The following is a 20054-nucleotide window of genomic DNA, read 5'->3' as shown; positions in this document are numbered from 1 at the left end:
CCATTAAGACAAGCAAATTCTATAAATTATTCTTGCCTGCACCTACATCAACCTAGAGTACTATGGATTTGGAGATTTCACATCCACCCAAGTTGCTTGGAATTAACTTCCACGTTGTGTCATCTTGCATCGGCTTAGATTGCACATGCTGCCTCATTGTAATGTCTAGCCTAGAGTTCAAGAGACCATTGCTCATGTTATTCTAGAACACAAAAAGTCAATATAGGTGTGAAGACTAGCTCCTCTCCATCTCTCCATGAGTTTATCATGCTCCAACCCAATGGCCAATGGTGGGTGTGCAACACATGGCTACATACTCTTAGGATTCAACCTCACAAGACATGGCATGTCTCTTCCTTCAAATATTTACATCACTTTAAATTGAAGCAGTGGTAGAATACTCTAATGCAGTAATTCAAAGAATAATCTATTATTATTTAATGATAATGAGTAAATCAATATCTCCACATTAATATTAATCATAAATCCTCTAATTCTTAAGCTCCTCACTATTTGAATCCAAGCCCTATATTCTGATACCCTAACCTGTTAGCCCAGTAACAAGATATATATATATATAGCTTGGAAGAAGAGTTCGATGGGAGTCTTCTTCCTCAACTACTTCGGATGGAAATCGAACTCAATTGAGGCCAACAGAGGCACTTCTCCACTCTTATTTAAAAAATGATCATTGTCTCTAAATCCTCCACCACTCGAAGCATCGAGGTTCGCCAATCATCACCGCCAAACCATTGCCTACTTCTTTCCTCTCTTCTTCTTGAATCCTGATGGCCTAGGCTCATTATGCTCATCAAAATTAGCCTTGGGATCTCATCGAAAGCTAAGGTAAGGTGTTTGAAGTCTTTTTCTTCTCTAATACCACAAGAAAACATGCCATCAACCAAGAAATCCATTGAAATCAATTAAGAAAAGATCCATTATTTCCAAAAAATATTGTCGATCCTTATTTTCTTTCTTCTATGGTCCCCTTTGACATTGTTCTCTTTTGATGAAGTTCCGACTGAGCCTTTTGTGGCTTCCCCATGACCCCATGATAAAATCATGGCCATTGTTAAGGGGTCTAGCAGTTGGATCTAGCCAAGAATAGCATATGTTTTTCAGCTGTTTCTTTGATTTACCCTTGCTACGCCGGTTAACCCATCGATTTTGGTTGTAAGATATCCAGCGGTGCTGCCATGGCTAGTAACATCTTCGATCAATGGCCACTACTGAGCCTAGGAGGCCTTCCCTATTTTGGGAGGAAGGGAGAGCATGAGCTTCCCTATCTCCCCAAGAAATCAAGGGAAGAAAGAAAAGGAAAAAGAAAAAAAGAAAAAAAAAACAAGAGAAAAAGGAAAAGAAGAAAAGAAAAAGAAAAGAAAAACAAGAGGAATACAAGAAAAGAACTTCTCTCTCCTTCTCTCACCTTCCTCTTTCTTCTCACTTTCTCTCTCTAACATTGATCCAATAAAGGATTTTTTTTCAATGATTTAGATCAAGCTTAGTAAAGAGTCCTAACCTATAATCGTCGGACAATATACTAGCACCAATCCTGGCCAAGATTAAATCTATTAGATATGATCATCCATGTTTGTTGAAGCATTAATATGCAAATTTAATCATGATTTGAAGAACTTTTTTTAATCGGATGGATCTGGATATCGATCACTATTGCTTAGCCTTTGTCAGATTCCACTAGATTTAATTATCTCTGATCTCTATGAAGTCAATTGTATCTTAATCTGATCTTAATCAAATAAAATTATCATGATCGGACTGATCTAAATTGTTAGATATAACTACCCACTAATCTTTTCTATAACAATTCATATCCTTTCTAATTATTGAACTTAATTTTGTATAGGGATACAGTCATCTCAATAAAAACATGTCCAATAGTGGAGATACTGTGATATAATCTATTAATTAAAGATTTTTTAAAAAAAAATAAAATTATATTAGATTTGTTAGATTGCATATGAGGTAAGTAATACTTCATTTTTTTTTTTAGATTTATCAGCAAATTATATAGTATTTCTATCATTTAACTATGAGTTATATTATTTGTGATTTATGAATATGAAGCATGATATTACTTGTTAAATTTCGTTCATTGTGAAATATTGTTTGATATATTGTCAAATGTATTGATTCTGTTATGAAATTATGATTGATTGATTTTGATTTCAGATGATTTTGTATATTGCTTGATTGAAATATAAAATTGATTTTATCGAAAAAAAATTTGATTCGAGATAGATTTTGACTCACAATCTAACTATATATCAGAACCCTACTAATAGAGGTTATATTTGCATATCGATATTCTACTAGTGGGGGTTATGCATTGGTATATCGATATCCTGATGTGGGAGTTATGCACTGGTATATTAATACCTTATCAATGAAGATTATATATTTGTACTTCGACTATTCTGAGCACATTCCAGTCCAGCCATAGGGTATAAGTATGGTCATAGCTCATGGCTATTGAGATGAATTGGATGTTTTGAAGAAAATTAATTTATGCATGAAAATAAATTTAACAATTAAATTTTAAAAAAATAAATTCATATGGATCTTATTTTGATTAGTGATGTATATTTTGAATTAGATTTTGAATCAACATATTACTTAATTTATCTAGCAAAAGTATTCATTACTTACTGGGCTGTCAAACTTATTATCCTCTCTTTTTTTTCAATCCAGATGCGTAGATTTGAATATGGTACTACTTGAGAGAGATTAGAAGCGATATTTAGTAACATCAATATTGTTTAGATTCAGATCTATTATTATTAGTTAAGATTTATCAGTCAAAATTTATTAGTTAAATTTGTTAATTAAATATTGACTTTTAGTCATTTAAATTAGTTTCACTATAATGGATTGATATCATGTTTAGAATGCCTTACATACTTGTAAGAAGAATACTCCATGAGTATGTGATAACTGCTATGACCCCTGGCTCATGATCTCGAATTAGAGGCATGGCACGTATACTCGTTTGTATTTGAGAAAAAGATAAAAGAAGAAGTGAGCTTTATAGGATCAATAAGTTTTCAATATCTTTAAGGGATCAAGCATAAATAAAATTTTTTATTTCAACCATGACAATTTGATAAAAATAAGATATATATATCAATATTATAACTTTTTCAAAATATGTCATACATAATAATAAAGCATAAAATTCTCTCTCAGTTATTAATGACTACGGCCATGATTAGTTTCGTGACAAACTCCATAACAGACTAGCCTTTGAATACAAAACATACGATCCATTAGCATATACCAATGATTAGCCTTAATGATTAGTCCAAAAAAAAACTAGTTCTGATTTATACGCCCATAATTAACCCCATAATAAGGTAACAAGACTAGTTCTGAATATAAACATATGATGTATCGATATGTGCTAACAATTAGCCTCAACTTGCTAGATCTAGAAGGACTAGCTCTATCAACATTCAGTCCAGACTGGCTAGGTCCAAAAGAAATTAATTTTTGATGTATGGCCAACAATCAATCCCATTTGCTAAATCCAGATCATAGTTTAACTAGAGAGTTCTTCTCTAAACTTCCATAATAACCAGCATATTTACTTTCACAATATTTTTCAATAAATTTTTACATTTTAATTTTGAAAATAATAAAATATTTTCATTGAAAAGTTCATGTAAGTGTAATACCATGCAATAGTAAAATAAAGGAATCATCTTATTTAAAAATCTACAATCATGCCAAGGTGACATTATGCTTGATACATATTTTTAAATTTTTTTATATATAAGATGCATACTTTTCCAAATATTTTGATTTTAAATATTTTAATTATTTTTATATATAAATTATAATTATTAAATATATGAATATATACTAAAAATCTAAAGATAAAATGAAACTTATAGTCTTATATCAATCAGATCGAAAAGTCATAGCCTTTGACTCTTGACCGAATCCTTAGATTTATGCTCCTCTCGATCTAAATCAAAGTTTTGAATCAGATCTAATTTATTAATCAAAGAAAAATTAGTCTAACTGGACTCAGTCTGATCAATCAATAGAGGTATAAAAGAGAATAGAAACTCTATCTTGGTTCAATCACAACCTAATCGATTTGGTTTGACTCGACCAATATGAAAAGGAGAGAGATACTCGATTTAGGCTAATTATTTTTTTTTGGATTGGATCCACTTGATTTAGGGCTTGGCCTATTCAGACTAGGTCGACTAATAAGGGTCTCATCTGAGCTTAGTTGGATTGTGGACGCGATCTAAGGAGGTGAGACCATAAAATGAAATGGATTTCCCTCTTCATTTTTTTCTTTCTTTTTCTTTTCTTTTTTCTTTCTTTCTTTTCTCTCTTCTTCTTCTTCCATAATAGAGGTTCTTACAGGAGGTTCGATCTATCTAAAAGGAAAATAGAGAGGAGGGAAAGGAAGGTGGGTTCCAATGGAGGTTCGATCGGGGATGGGCTGATGGTGGTATAGCCTACATGGCCAAGGTTTGCGATGAGGTGGCCACGGCTTGTGTGTGGCAGTCCAGCCATGCACATAGGAAAGGAAGGAGGAGAGGGGTGTCACCCCTTTCAGCTTTGATGGTGGTATCCATGGCCAAGAAAAAAGTAAGAGGAAGGGGACTCATTGGAGATGGTGGTGGCATCAGGTCATGGCCGACAATGACTAATTCCAATAGAAAGGAGGCCAACAATCTTGAAATAAAGGAGGCATAGCAACTGGTGAACTTTAAAGAGAAGAGGGGGTTTTGGATGGTGGCATTTAGCCATGGCAATATGGCGGCCACCGAAGAGGAGGAAGGAAGAGGAGAAGCTCTATGGCATTCAATAGCACTAGAAGGAGAGATTAAATAAAAAAATTGAAATGAAATAAACTTCATCGATGGAGGATATTGTTGATCGCTCAATCATTAGGGTGGCTCCAAGGGCTGTGATGGTTCTGTATTGGCCATGAAGAGTCTCCACCAACCAAGACTCCCTAGCTATATCCCAATGGTAGGGGCTCAAGTGGGGATCACGATAGCGATTTCGTTGTTTCAGTCATGATTTCGTTCTCCCTCACTATTTTATATTTGTTTGATTCAAGCTAGAGTCGACTATACCTGCTAACTTTGGTTCAAACAAGCCTAAGTTAGACCAATTCTCATATTCTTTCCTTCTTAAAATAAATTTCATCTTCGAAATTTGAGAAATCTATCTCTTCCAAAGTTAAAGATACTTAGCTCAAAATTTATATATACTACTTTGCTCATGCTTGGCAATTCTGAATACATGATGACACTACTTAAGTGCGTATAAACAATCTGACTACTCAGATCAATCACAATACTTATGCATATTTTTATCCTAAAATACAAACTCCTATAAAAAATGCTTCACAGCTTGATACCTCTGTATCAACTCTAGAATTTTATCCCGAAGTAACATACAATTCAAAATCTCATCTCTCTTCAATCAAAATCACTATAACTTCACTTGAATCAATTATTAAAAACTTTCTATCTTATTTAACATTAAGATGTATGCTAACAAGGTTAGCACAAGAAAAGTGACAAAGGGTCTGAGATTGAAATCATCATTATGTCATGAATGCTGGTTCATTTGAAATCGGATTGGGATCAATTGGATGCTAAAACCTTACAGCAAGATCAATCTTATTAAAATTGATTGTATTGGGAATAGAGCTTGAAATGGATTCAGTACAAATACTATGATGAAGTTTTGATCCTACAAAACATAATAACCAACTTTGATTGGAGTCCAATCATCATATAGTTGTGAAGGTGATCATCGAAATGAATCTGTAATTATAGGCTTTAGATAACAAAGATCTATTACAAAGTATGAAAATGATCAACACTAAATTATAAAAGTAATTTCGAGAACATAAGTTACCGATACTATGATTTCTATGTTAGAGTTGAAATAATAAGAAGAAAAGGAATAGTGCATGATTTATTTAAATACTTAATAAATAGCCCAAGTTTAATCAACAATCAACTCAACCTAGACATAGAAAGCTCAAAGTATTCTTTAGCATGGCTGTCCATAAAAGAATCTGTCAGAGAAAATAATATAGCTACGTTATGATTAGCCTAATAATCAATAGTATTCAGTATTCGCCTTCCTTTTTATTTGAAAAATCAAATCTTCTATCATAACATATTTCCAACCATAATCAATATTTTTAATCAATTTTAAATGACTCAATCTACCATACTTCCACTACGCAACTTTGATCAATATTTTTTAATTTTTTTATAAAATCAAAGCAAAAATTTTATCCTTACTTTTCAAATATCATGATTAATCCTTAAGATAATCATCATATTGTACCATTGTATGATCGAGATATTAAATTCTAAATTCGATTTAAGTTAAACCAGCTCTAGATTACCTTGACTATTTAATTACAAAATTTATAACTAATCTCTCTCCCTTTTGAGAAAATCAACTCTATATTCCAATGAATCAAAAGATACCAAATTAACTCATTTGTGAGTATAATTAATCCTCCAGAATCTTTTCTTCTAGGCTAAACTCATTTGAGCCTCCCAATTTTTCTATAATTTTTTTTATCAACATGAGATTCCATTAGTATTTCAACAATGGTTGTACCAGATCCATGATCATCTCATAATTTTGTTTTTTTTAACTTCAGTATAATTCAACACAAAAATGTAATTCAAAGATTTATTAGGAACTACCAAAATATAGGCTCTATACTTTCACAATGACATCATTCCACCAACTCCACTCACATCCATAATTTGCTATATGATTTTTTTTTTTTGCAATCCAAAATAACTTTTAACAATTTTGAAATTGTGATCACATTCTACAATCATATCAAGTTTAGATTCTCAGAATAATGTTAAAGGTCAATACAATGCAACTCATCTACATTATGCAAAATATATCTCCATATATCAATTGTTTAGCCCTCAACGGCATTCTTTCAAGTTTTAGGCTTGTGCACTTAGGTAAGAGTTTTAATTATATAAGCTATCTACAACTCACATCAGCAAAGCCCTAGAAATCATATCCATCAAAAAAAATTTAGGACTCATTGGTTCACAGGAAGAACTTTTGTTCCTAAAAAATAACTTTCAAGGAAGTTACTTCCTGAAAAATTATTTTTTAAAAATAAAATTTTAACATATTTGATTAATCATAAAAAAATAATTTATTGTAGAGTAGCTTATATTTGGTTGAGCATCTATTTTTTTAAAAAAATAATGTAGAATATATATTATATCCTTAATAAATATAAGACCATAACTTTTTACTTTTAAACTTTATATAAATAATAATATTATATTTATATTAATATAAATATAATATTAATATATTATAATATAATATTAGATCATAATAATTTATTATATTAATATAATACCAATATATATTAATATAATATTAATATTTTAATATAATAAATTTATTAATATAGATATAAATATAATATTAAATATAATATATATTAATATTAAAATTTTAATATAAATATTAATATATTAATATAAATATTATATTAGTATCAATATTAAAAAATATAATAAATATATTACTATTTAGTATTTTATCCAAACCATCCATTGATATATTTTATAAAATCTTAGTCATAGATCTTAAAAAGATATTTTTAGAAAAAAAATGTATCATTAATTTTTATTTCATGAAAAAATTTAAAACCCATCTCCCCCATGAATTTTCATTCTGCATGAAATGTGAGAAGTATCTTCACATAGTAATAGATTTTTTATTCTCTTCTCTTAAAACTCTAACTAAATAAGAGGCTTCTTCTTTACTTTTTAAGAATTATCTCTTTCCTCCACTTCTCATGAACCAAATGAGTCCTAAGTGAACTTTTAGCACCAATAATTATTTCATGACACTCAATTAAAATCCTAATTCTACCTCACTCTCATTATTAATCTAAGCGATAAGATCTTAAATCTAAACTCTGATACCACTTAATCTGTCATACATAACTTTACAGTCTGAATCAGGCACATGACATATGGCTACATATCCTTAGAAAATAATTCTGAAAATAAGAAAATAATTTTTATTCTGAAAATATTTTTTATATTTTAATTTTAAAAATAAGAAAATAATTTTTATTCAAAAGTTCATACAAGTGTAATACCATCCAACACTAAAATAAAGAAATTATCTTATTTAAAAATTTGCAATCATGCCAAGTGACATGCTCGATACATAATTTTGAATTTCTTTTTATGCATGGGATACATACTTTTTTGAATATTTTAGTTTTTAAATATTTAATAAAATTTATATATAATTTTTAATTTTTAAATATATAAATATGTACTAAAAATTTAAAGATAAAAGAAAACTTATAGTCTTATATCAAATAGATCAAAAAGTCATGACTTTCAACTTTGGCCTGATCCTTAGATTCTTGCTCCTTCCGATCTAAATCAAAATCATGGATTAGATCTAATTCATTGATCAAAAAAAAATTAGACTAATTAGACTTGATCTAACCAATCAATAGAGATAAAAAGAGAAAAAACTCTATTTTGATTCATTCACAGACTGATATGTTTGGTTTGACTCAATCAATATGAGAAGGAGAGAGATACTCGATCTAGATCAATGAGATTTTTTGGATTAGATCCACTTGATTTAGATCCAATTAGAGACTTGATCTATTCGGACTCGATCGACCAACAAAGATCTCACTTTGAGCTTAATCAGATTATGGACCTGATCCAAAAAGGTGAGACCACAACAGAAAATAGATTTTCCTCTTCATTTTTTCTTTCTTTTTCTTTTCTTTTTCTCTTTCTTTCTTTTCTTGTTCTTCTTCTATGCCAAAATAAAGGTTCCTATGGGGGGTTCAATCCATTTAAAAGAAAAATGGAGAGGAGGGAAAAGGAGGTGGGTTCTGATGGAGGCATGATCGAGGTCGGGCTGATGGTGGTACAATCTGTGTGGCCAAGGTCTGCAGCAAAGTGGCTGTGGCTTGGGCATGGCGGTCTAGCCATGCACAAGAAAAAGGGAGGAGGAAAGGGATGTTGCACCTTTCTACTTTGATGGTGGCACCCATGGCCAAGAGAATAGCAAAAAGAGGAAGGGGATTCATCGAAGGTGACGTGGCAGCAGGTCGTGGCCGGCTGTAATCGATTCTAGTGAAAAAAAGGCCAATAATCTTAAAACAAGGGAGGCATAGCAATCAGTGAACTTTAAATAGAAAAAGAGATTTTGAGCAGTGGCACTCGACCATGGCAGCATCACAACCACTGAAAAGGAGGAAGAAGGATGAAGAAAAGCTCAATGATGATCAATTGCACAAAAAGAAGAGAATAAATAAAAAAATATTAAAATAAGATCAACTCAATCGATGAAGGATATTATCAGTCATTTGATGGTTAGGATGGCTCCGATAGTCATGATGGTTCTGTACCGATTGCGAAGAGTCTCTGTCGGCCAAAACTCTCTAGTCATATCTCAATGGCAGGGGCTTGAGTGGGGATTCAATCTCATTCTTCCCTACTATTTTTTTATTTGATTCAGGCTGGTGTCAGCTAGGCCTACCGACTTTGGTTTAGACAATCCCAAATTAGGCCACTTCTTATAGAACTTCTTCAATCATTAAAAGAATATACTCCTAAAAAGTAGTAGAGGAGAGAGGCAATCTTCATATGCTATATAATATACCATATCTGATTGGCTAGAAATTATCTTCCAAAGCACCCCATGTGGATATAGTTGAAAGCCTCTCTTCAAATGATGAGTTCATCCAGATTGCCACATTCGAGGGTTCCTTGATAGCAAAGGAAATTAATAGCTCCTCTTTTATGGGTTTTGTGTCAAATAATTTTCTTCTCCTAAGAGCCAACTTCCCCTTACTTTCTCAAGAAATTTTATGATAGCATGCATAATAAGAGTGGCTATAGTGAAGCTGCGTTTGTCATCAGAAGTCATATATAGTTACTCCTTTCTTGCTGCAGGTGGTACTAAGATATTTTACACCACTATTCTGATGGCTGAGTAGCATGGATTATGGAAAGGAGTGATTTATATCATTAGGATCTTTAGGGCATCTTGCATTGTGCTTGAGGGGGATTCAAGAACAATGGTCAAGTGGCTATCAAACATGGTATCCAGTAATAGTGGTATTCACCCCCTCATCCAAGATTGTTGGTGGATAGCAACCTATGCAGCCAATAATGCTGGAGTTACTCTGTGGGATTCTATTTTTGTCGCTTCTCTTTATTTCTTGAAAAATCTATCTTAAAGCTCACAAAAATATATTTATATAAGAGTTGTATAATATATCAGATTTTGTAAAAAAAAAGATAATTCTAACAATTACAGACCATTGTTTGGCTTGTTTTCTAAATAGCAAATAAAAATAGAATTTTGGGTTGTATGGGTAAGGCAAGTATGTAATAAATAGATTTTTTTTGGATTGGATAGATAGTACTTTCAATCTTTAAACAAAGGTTATTTTAATATGCATGCAAAAGATTATTTTTTGACAAAATGGGGGTGTATGTTTAGACTTTTTTGAAAATAAAAAGGGGATATTCATAAATGGGCTACATAATGTTGAATGGTTTTAGGCATGCTATATCTTATAATTTTGAGCATATAGTTGGAATTGCTAGAATCTACCGATAAGAGAAAATTTTCAAATGAAGTTATCATAAGCTAGATATAAGTTGTATGTGAGGGATGCTCCTGCTATTGTTCGTGATGCTTTAATATTAAAATATATTCTTGAAGTTTGTTGTGATACCACTGAGCAACCTATTAATTATGCTACATCACATATCACCTTTAATCCTAATATTGCCTCTTCTATTGAGGAGCAGATTCAGCATATCCTTCAAATTCCAATTAAACGAGGCGTCTGGGATTACTTAGGCTTTCTGTTATCTGCTACTACTTTAGTTGCATGTTACTTTAATCATCTCATGGCAAAGCTAAATAATAAAATTAAAGGGTGGAAGTGGAAGGCTCTTTTATTTGTCGGAAGGGCAACCTTTTTGCAATCAATTCTTGTCTCAGTTTTTCTTTACACCATGCATTATATCCACTTACTTGTTTCAATTCTTAATTTTATGGAAAAAAAGTTTTGAGCCTTTTTATGGGATCATCCTTCAACTCAAAAAGATCTTCATATGCTTTCTTGGTCTAAATCCTGTAAGCCAAAGAATTGTAGTAGCCTTGACTTGCAGACCTTGAAAAATAGGCAGTTGGCTTTAATAGGTAAAGTAGCTATAAATTTGATTTTACATCCTTCTTCCTTATGGGCTTTACTGGTTTAGGCTAAATATAAATTCAAAAGCTCTTGGAATGGATATCGCAGACCCCATAAATGCTCTATCATTTAGAACAAAATTAGTGCCATTGATATCCAGTTGTAGAAATTTTTAATTTAGATGATTGGTTCTGGCAGCTCTATTAATGCCTATCTTGACCCTTGAATTTTTAATGTGCTGTTATCTAGGATGCCTACCTTTATCAACTCAAATATTGGTCTAGCTTCTTTTAATTTTGCAGCTTTTATAACTACTGATAGGCAATGAAATTTGCAAGCTCTTCATTCACGTTTTAATGATGATTTAATTTATACTATTACTAAGATTCCTATTCTTTTGAATCCGTGGCCAGATAGACTTTGTTGGTTTAATTCACATGCCTCTAATGCTTCAACTTCTGACATTATATTGATCCTTCCTTCTTGAGACATGGAGTCTTATACTCCTCAGTGCAATTGGATTTGGGCTCTTCCTTCACCTATGAGGGTTAAATGCTTCCTATAAAAGCTTTTATGGAACCGTTTGCCTTGTAAATCTTTCTTAAATCTTTGAGGCATAATTTCCAAAACTTCTACTTACTGTGACCTTTGTGCTAATACTTTTGAAGACTTGGAACATGTTATTGTAAATTGTCCATATGCTAAACAATGTTGGGCCGCCCTTGCCATGATTTCTGATCTTAACTCCCTTCCCGCTTCTTGGCCAGCACTGCTTGATTTGCTAGCAAATGCTTGGATAGGAGACAGGTTGAAAGCAATGATGGGTAATATGGCATGGTTGCTCTAGAAGTGTCACAATGCTAGGATTTTCAGCATTAGTTTATTTTCCATTCACGATTGTTTAGACATCTATCTTTTTATATGTAAGATATCAATTAAGCTTTTTTAGCAAACCCTCAGTCAAAGTCTTGGGGTAGCTTTTATATGCCATGGCACATTTTCTCTCTTAATTCATTAACCTGACTGCCTCTATCTTTTGGAGGGTTAAAACTAAACTTTGATGCTGCAATCTAATCTTAAGTTGCCAGGGTAGCCTTTATTATTCGAGATGCTTGTGGAACTCTTATTTTAGCTTAAGGTATTAGCATTTCTTCCTACTTGGTTCCTTATGCAGAGCTCCTAGTAGCATGGTATGAACTTAAAACTGCTTTACAATGATTTGGAAATAATATCTTATATGTTCAAGGTGACTCTCTTACAATAATTTAGTGGCTTACACATAAATTCTCTTGTAAGGTGACTGATCTTTCTATTTTTTCAGGATATATTGAACATCATAAATAATTTTTTTTCTTATATTTTTTCTCACATTTATCGTGAACAGAACCAAGCTGCTGATTGGCTCTCCAAATAGGCTCTTTTAGACAATTGTTCCTTCACTCAGGAGATATATTATCTCCATAATTTGCTATGATATTGCATCATGATCTTATGTATGATGAAGAAATCAGAAATGAAGTATAGTTATTACATACTTTTTTATAGATTATTATTTTCTTTCATGCAGCTCACTGATTGGATAGTTTCAAACTCTTATGGCACACCACCCTCTGTATTTTTTAGCTATGCTACTTGCTGCATGCAATGGCTCTTACTGTTGATTCTCTATGTTGGCTTCTTAAGTCTAATATCTTTTATTGTCTCTGTTATTTCTACAATCTTTATTGATTCTTTATTTGAAAATAACCATTAGAGTCTTTATTGCTTTATCAATTATCTTTATACTTTGAGGTGCCCCTTCAGATTGTTATTCAAAGCAGGATATGTTTTGGACAATTTACATCAGTTTTTTTTTACTACACCGTAAGCTACTGTTTTATTTGGCTATCAAGATATTATTACTTCATATTGGATGATTGTAGCTAATTTTTATTTTTAGTTATCTTTAAAGCTGCTAATTCTCATACAATACATGTATAGCATTTGGCTTTTATGTACCTTCACTTCGTTGATCTTTGGCTCTATTTCAAACCTTTTATTAGGTTACTACACAGCTCCTATAATGGATATTCAACTAGTCTCTCTGGTGCTTTATTGTTTGCTAGTTTTTACGGTATTGTTCTTAGATATCAAAAGTGACTTCTACTTATCACCAAGTTGGTCCATGCTCCACTTCTTCACGACATCTCTCTCCTGGACTCCTTGTTGCATTTTTTTCTTTCGGTTCTACATGTGCAGCTCTTTTATTCCTTTATATTTTCTACTTCTTATCTAATAGCATTTGATACTTTGCATCTTCTCCTGTGGTGGTGTAATCAAATGCTCTTGTTATGTTTTTGTTCCTATCTCTTCAATCATTGAATATTTTCCCTACTTCTGACTTTGTCTTCCTATTACCTTTTGCTTAATGTTAGCAACAGAGAAGACTATTTTGGATTGCATTAGTATTATATATTAATGAACTTCTCTTTACTAGCTATATAATAGTTGTAATTTCCATAATTAATGAACTTCCATCCAAATTAAGATGAAAAAGAATCAGGATAATGGATATTAAATGATTATTTTACAGATGATCGATTTTCTAATTATAAGAAAATAATATTTTCTTAAGGTAAAATTATTATGGGAGATTGTTCAGTATATGCTAGAAATTGAAAACTAATTATAAAATTATTTAGAAGTGTAATAAACTATAAAAATATGTATATGAAATACATCATTTAAATATTAGTTAAAGGCTAAGGGCTTGTCTAAAAAGAAGAGATGAAAAAAATGAAGATTTAGATTGATTGATAAGCAAAAGGATACAGATAAAATTTAAGCAATATCATACTCTTATATATACCATGATTTTATGATATTTTATATGAAACTTCATATACAAAATAGGTGTAGTTGTAGCATGAGATCATTATCTTGTAATAAAGATACAAAACTTATGATTTGAGATATTTTTGTAACAAAAATATAAAGTATAAGAGTTTGTTTATTTATATTTATCTTACTGGCGATCAGACATATCAAATTGGAGGATAATAGAAATAAAAATATGGAATAGAGAAGGATTATCAATTTTTTTTTTCTAAAAAATGATAAAAAAAGATTCTAATGGGTTCTAGATGAGAGATGGGTTTTTTTTTTTCCTGAAAAAAATGGAGTCCAACTAGTTTGGGATATTTAGAAACAACATCTAAATTGAAGTTATAGATACATATACAAATAGAGATATACATAGATTATATATGTAAATTCTTAACCATATTTTATTTGGAAATATTCATGAAAAGGGAAGCTTCAGTTATTCCAAGTCATATAAATTAATAAAAGCATCTAATGAGAATTATCTCCCTCTCTCTCTCTTTTGATAATATAATTCATATAGTCATCTTTTTTAAAAAAAAAATCATCTATTATATTTATTTTTATTTGGCAAGCTATTGATAGATATCAACACTTAGCTAACAACTCATGAATTATCTATGCTATATCAAAAAAAGCACAAAGGGACTTTTAGATGATCTTCAGCAAATTAGTATTATCTTACAAAAAAATTTATTGTACAATCCTTATAAATATGGATATTTTGAAAAATAAATTTATGTAAATTAAATAATGATTCTTAATTAAAAAACTCAAACAACTAAATCTCCACCCCCTTCTCTCCCACCATATATATGTAGCTCAATAACTCAACCTTATATTTTCAAATTTTATCAATGACAGCTAGAAAAATTAGATGATTTTTCTTCTAAAATTTAAAATTTTTCACACAAACTCTCTTAACATTTCCAAAATAGAATTTTACTAGTTCAAACTATTGTTTCAAAAAATATAAAAATAGAAACTTTATAATATAGTCTTTATAAAAATTATATATAAAAACTAACAAATCTAACTAATTTTAAATTTTAAAAAAAAATTGTAATTTTATCATATTTAAATTATACTTTGAAAATAAAAATTTATTTATTATTAAGCTATCATTTTATTTTTTTAAAATTTTTACATAGCAAACATGCATCACAGGTGCATATATAACCAAAGTTAAATGAATACTTATTTTACTCTCTCTCTCTCTCTCTCTCTCTCTATATATATATATATATATATATATATATATATATTTATATATGTATGCATATATGTATGTATGTAACTATTTACACTCATTCTCTAACTAAACTATAATAAAAAAATATACAAATAAATTACATGAAATATATTTATCATATTCATTAAAATTGATCTTGATTGATAGAATCATAATCATCGATCAAATACTATTTCTATCAAAATAAATTATTTCTATTGTTGAAGGCAAATCTTTTGTTCCTCCTATGACTTTATGAGAAGAGAAAGAGAAGCCACAAATTAGATTTTCTAGCTCCTCCTATTAACATTTTTATGACCCTTTCTTCTGTAGATGTACTTTTCAAATTATTATCAAATATTTATTCAATATTTTTGGATTTAGAATTTTCAAAAATATGTATATACATATATATTTCTTTTAAGCAACACCAAATTAATGTCCTACATTCTCCACATCTAATATTATCCTAATGTTACTCTACCTTTGAAGCCCAAAATGAAGCCCAGTAAGAATGTTTGCATTTGAAAAATGGCTATCTTTTCAAATTATGATCCGAACTTATCCAAGTCTCCAAATACTTTGGGCCAAACCTTTTAACCTAGTCTATTCCAAGCACCATGGTCGGCACAAGTCACAAATATCTCATTTAAGAATTCCATCATATCAACAAACTATCTCCAATCCAACGATGCCTCATGCAGCACCGACGAATAGAGAGAGAGAGAGAGAGAGAAAAAGAGCATGGAGTGGTCGGCCATGGAAGGCATCACAGACTACTTTTGGCCTCTATTGAAGGCCTCTACTTCTCTGTCACTATCTGCCGCCAACCCTTGACCCCTCCTAGTGCAAGTCCACCCTTCTCGACCTCCTCTCCTATGATGTTTTCATCTTCCTTAATCCTTTTTATCTCTCATCTCTCTCTCTCTCTCTTTTTGCCCCCGAACCCTATATTTCACCCCAGATTATTTACCTTGATCTCTTCCTAATGGCAAAGCGCTACAACTTGGAGCTCATCATTGACAAGCTTCGAGATTTCAAGATGCTGAAAGTAGACTGTGAGATGGAGCAGCACCACAACTATCTTCGTCACGGTCGGAGCTTGATAACGGAAGAGGTGCAGGCGAGGTCGGTGACAGTCAAGAACTGACGATGAGCATACATAGAGTGCTTATCAAAGGAGGGGAGCACTTCTCGAAGGATGCGATGAGGGAGCGAGAGCCATACCTCTACCATTTGTACTAGGAGAGGTTTCAAGATCCATCAGGGAGGGCTCTATCACAGCTTGGGGAGCAATGGTTAGAGACATTGATGCGGCGATATGAGAAGGTGATGCTAGTTGAGAAGATTTAAGGGGAGCAGCAAAAGTTGAGAGCGACTAGGAGAGATCAAGTCGGCAGTGTGGGAAGGGAAGAGGAAGAAGAAAAGGAGGAAGAGGAGAAGTAGGATGAGAATGTGGAGGTCAAGGGTGAAGAGAAAGGTGGACCAAGCAAATCAAAGATAGAATTTTGCATAAAGAACTCATATCTTGTTAATTATTTGCAAATATTATTTCTTACCAATATATTGGTACTTATTAGCATGCTGGTAGATGTCTCTAGATGAAAGAATAATCCAAGCTGCTAGAAACAAGATTAAAAATTTTTATAGCAATGCTATTTGGAGATAACCACTAAAGTTTTAATGGTATTGGACCATTGCACAAACTTGAGGGTTCATCTTCATTTAACCTCAATCAAGTTGACATTCATGTGAACCTCCCAAAAGTCTTGGGGTGTGATATAGCCAATTTGTAGATAAATGTATCCGATGAATCTATTGCTTTTGACTTTCACTCAATTGTTAATTCTACAATTATCCTCATTAAAGTTGTGATCCTTATATTTTACTTTGGTTGTACAAATATCATAATGAATGTTCATGTCAGTGAGGCTATTATATACGTAGTTAGTATTATATTCCCCTCTAGTTACTTGAATCAGGAGCATGTGTGATGATTGATTTAGTTGCAAGTGTGGAAGTGGCATTGTAAAAAGTTTATGATACAAAAGTGCATAGCAATCATTTGAATACATGATATTGTTAACTATAATATTACTATTGTAGTTTAGTGAATATTTGATATCAATTTTCATATGAAAATAGTGAATGGTATGTTGTAAATAGACTAAAAAATAACTTTGATCTTCACACATTCCCTATATTATTCATCAATATAACATCTTCAAATGATATGTAAATGCAAGTAGGGCTACCTTTAAAAGATCTATGAGCGTTTCATTAGCAGTTGTAAAAGGTATAATTACTTAATCCTAGTCCTGTACATTTCTTCACTACTAAATTTATACATGTGATTTGCACATTTGCTTAATAAAATCTCATATACCTTCTTTAGATCAATAAAAACCTATCAGGGTATTTTGATTTTAAGCCTTGCCTTATCCATCAATGCAAAATAGTCTTTGTGAAGATTTTGTCATTGACTATTACCAAGGGCTAAGTTGTGTCAGCGAGTTTCCATAAACCTTCTTATCACTGATATATTTATATTTCTGTGCTACCATTTCCCAATATAAGGCCCTCATTTTACATCACTAAGTCATTATTGGTAATATAGTCAACAAAATACCTCTATTAGTTCAAATGAAATCTTCAATGTATTTATATCTTTATGATACACAATTTTTTTGCATCTGTATTAATTTTCTATGCTCTTATCTACTGCATTCATCATATTTGCATTTTTGTCTATTGATTCTAATAAAAACCTTACTTATTGCCTTGCCACATTTTTATTTAAATTCTTATACCATATAGATAACTTTTTATATCTCTTTTACTATCAATCTTCTCATTGTTAAATGTCCTAAGAAATTTGAAACTAAGCTAACATAGTTCTAGGATTATAGTTTTCAAATAAAATTATATTTAATTATTATTTGATTATAATTAATTGATAACTAGAAGATAGTAAGCTCCTAGACACGAGTTTTATGACATAAAACAAAATAATTTCTAGGGATCTTCTAGACAAAAATATACCATAATTATACAAATGATAATTGCCCGAAGTAAATGAAGGCTATCAAAAGAAAATATTTCAAAGTGTCAGTGTTGTCAAAGGTGCACCTAAGGCATGCCTTGGTGAAGGTGCAAGCCAAGCCCATACCAATTGCCTCTCCTATACACGGAGAAGCCCTTTGCAAAGACACAAAAGATGTGGCTATTTTATATCTTAAAGAAAACTCAGACATAGAAAAAGTATTTTTGGCTCTTTGCGGTCTTAACCATCTAATCTTGATAGGATTTTTGGAGCTTTCTGGCCAAAAAAAAAAGACCGAAGAAAAAGAGATGGGATTTATATATAGCTGAAAATTGATTGGATATGGATCGGATACTAGCATATTCATATCTATATTTGTTTTATTTAATGAATACAGATATGGATATAGATATTGATCAGATACAAAATTTATATCCATGTTTATTTTAAATGGAGATGAATACAAATCGGATACTAAAAATATAGATACAAATACGGATATAAGTTAGATGAGTAAATTTTACGGCTACAGAACCAAAGACATTACTTAATGGATAGTAACTCAAGTTAATAGCATGTTAATTTGATTATTTATTTTTCTTAAAAATTAATGAGTACTATATAAAATTAAATAAGATTACAAATAAAATTGAATATTCAGATATAGATCAGATAATTGTCTATCTATATCTATTTTTTTTAATAAATATGGATACAAATATGAATATTAGTCAGATGCTCAAATTTCTATTTATATCTGGATAGATTTGGACACAAAAATAAATACAGACAGATATTATTCGATTCACTTTCACCCCTGGATTGAGGGCTCCTAAGGATAGCAACTGATGGGACTTCTTAGGCTTTTGATCATAGCTACATTTGGTAAGTTTTTTTCTTCTTTATCTATTATTGCCACTCTTCTTCTTCTTCTTCCACCACCACTACCACTCTTTCTCTTCCTCTTCTTCTTCATTTTTCCTCCTCTTGGTTTTTTCTCCTTCTGTTGCTATTGTTGGCCATCCAAAGGGAGAGGACACCTGTCCCTTTCCTTCGTCCTCCTCTTCTCTTGCTTTTCATCTTTCTCCTTGCCCTTTTCTTCTTTCATCCTTTTTTCACTATAAGAAAAAAGATTATTAGCGATGACTAAATACTATCGCTAATAATCAGATCACCGTCACTAATACTATTAGCGACGGCTTTCCATCATTAAAAATCCATCAAAAATAATATCATCGCTAATTATCATTATTAGAGACGATAAAAATTCCATCGCTAATAATGCTAATTAACGATGATATTAGCGATAAAAAATACCATCATTAATATTTTTTATTAATTAATATTTTAAAAAACTATTAATGATGATATTTGTTGTTGTTAATAATTTTTATTTTTTTTAAAAAAATCATAATTAAATTTTTTAATTCTAATTCTGTCATCACCGGGCCAGAGCTAGTCCAACGGTGGCCCGACCTCGAACCCCTACAGTCGTCCTCCTCATCCTCCTCCTGCTCCCGTCATCCTCTCCAGCATAATATCACCTCCATTACCCACCTGAAGACCTAGGACAAGAAGAAGAACAAGGAAGAGAATCCAGCCAATCTTGAGAAAGAAATTTATAAGCCAACTTGGGGAAAATATCCCTCTCGCATTGTCTT

The 20054-nt window shown here is 31.3% G+C and overlaps 1 pseudogene; it reads left to right on the top strand.

The window, feature by feature from the left end:
• The first annotated feature begins 16094 nt into the window (after positions 1 to 16094).
• LOC105054639 (uncharacterized) overlaps positions 16095 to 20054 on the top strand; it is a 66314-nt pseudogene continuing 62354 nt past the window's right edge.

The sequence above is a fragment of the Elaeis guineensis genome, chromosome 12, assembly GCF_000442705.2.
Source record: "Elaeis guineensis isolate ETL-2024a chromosome 12, EG11, whole genome shotgun sequence".
Taxonomy (NCBI): domain Eukaryota; kingdom Viridiplantae; phylum Streptophyta; class Magnoliopsida; order Arecales; family Arecaceae; genus Elaeis; species Elaeis guineensis.
Note: the sequence above shows the minus strand (reverse complement) of the source record. Positions and strands in the feature narration are given on the sequence as shown.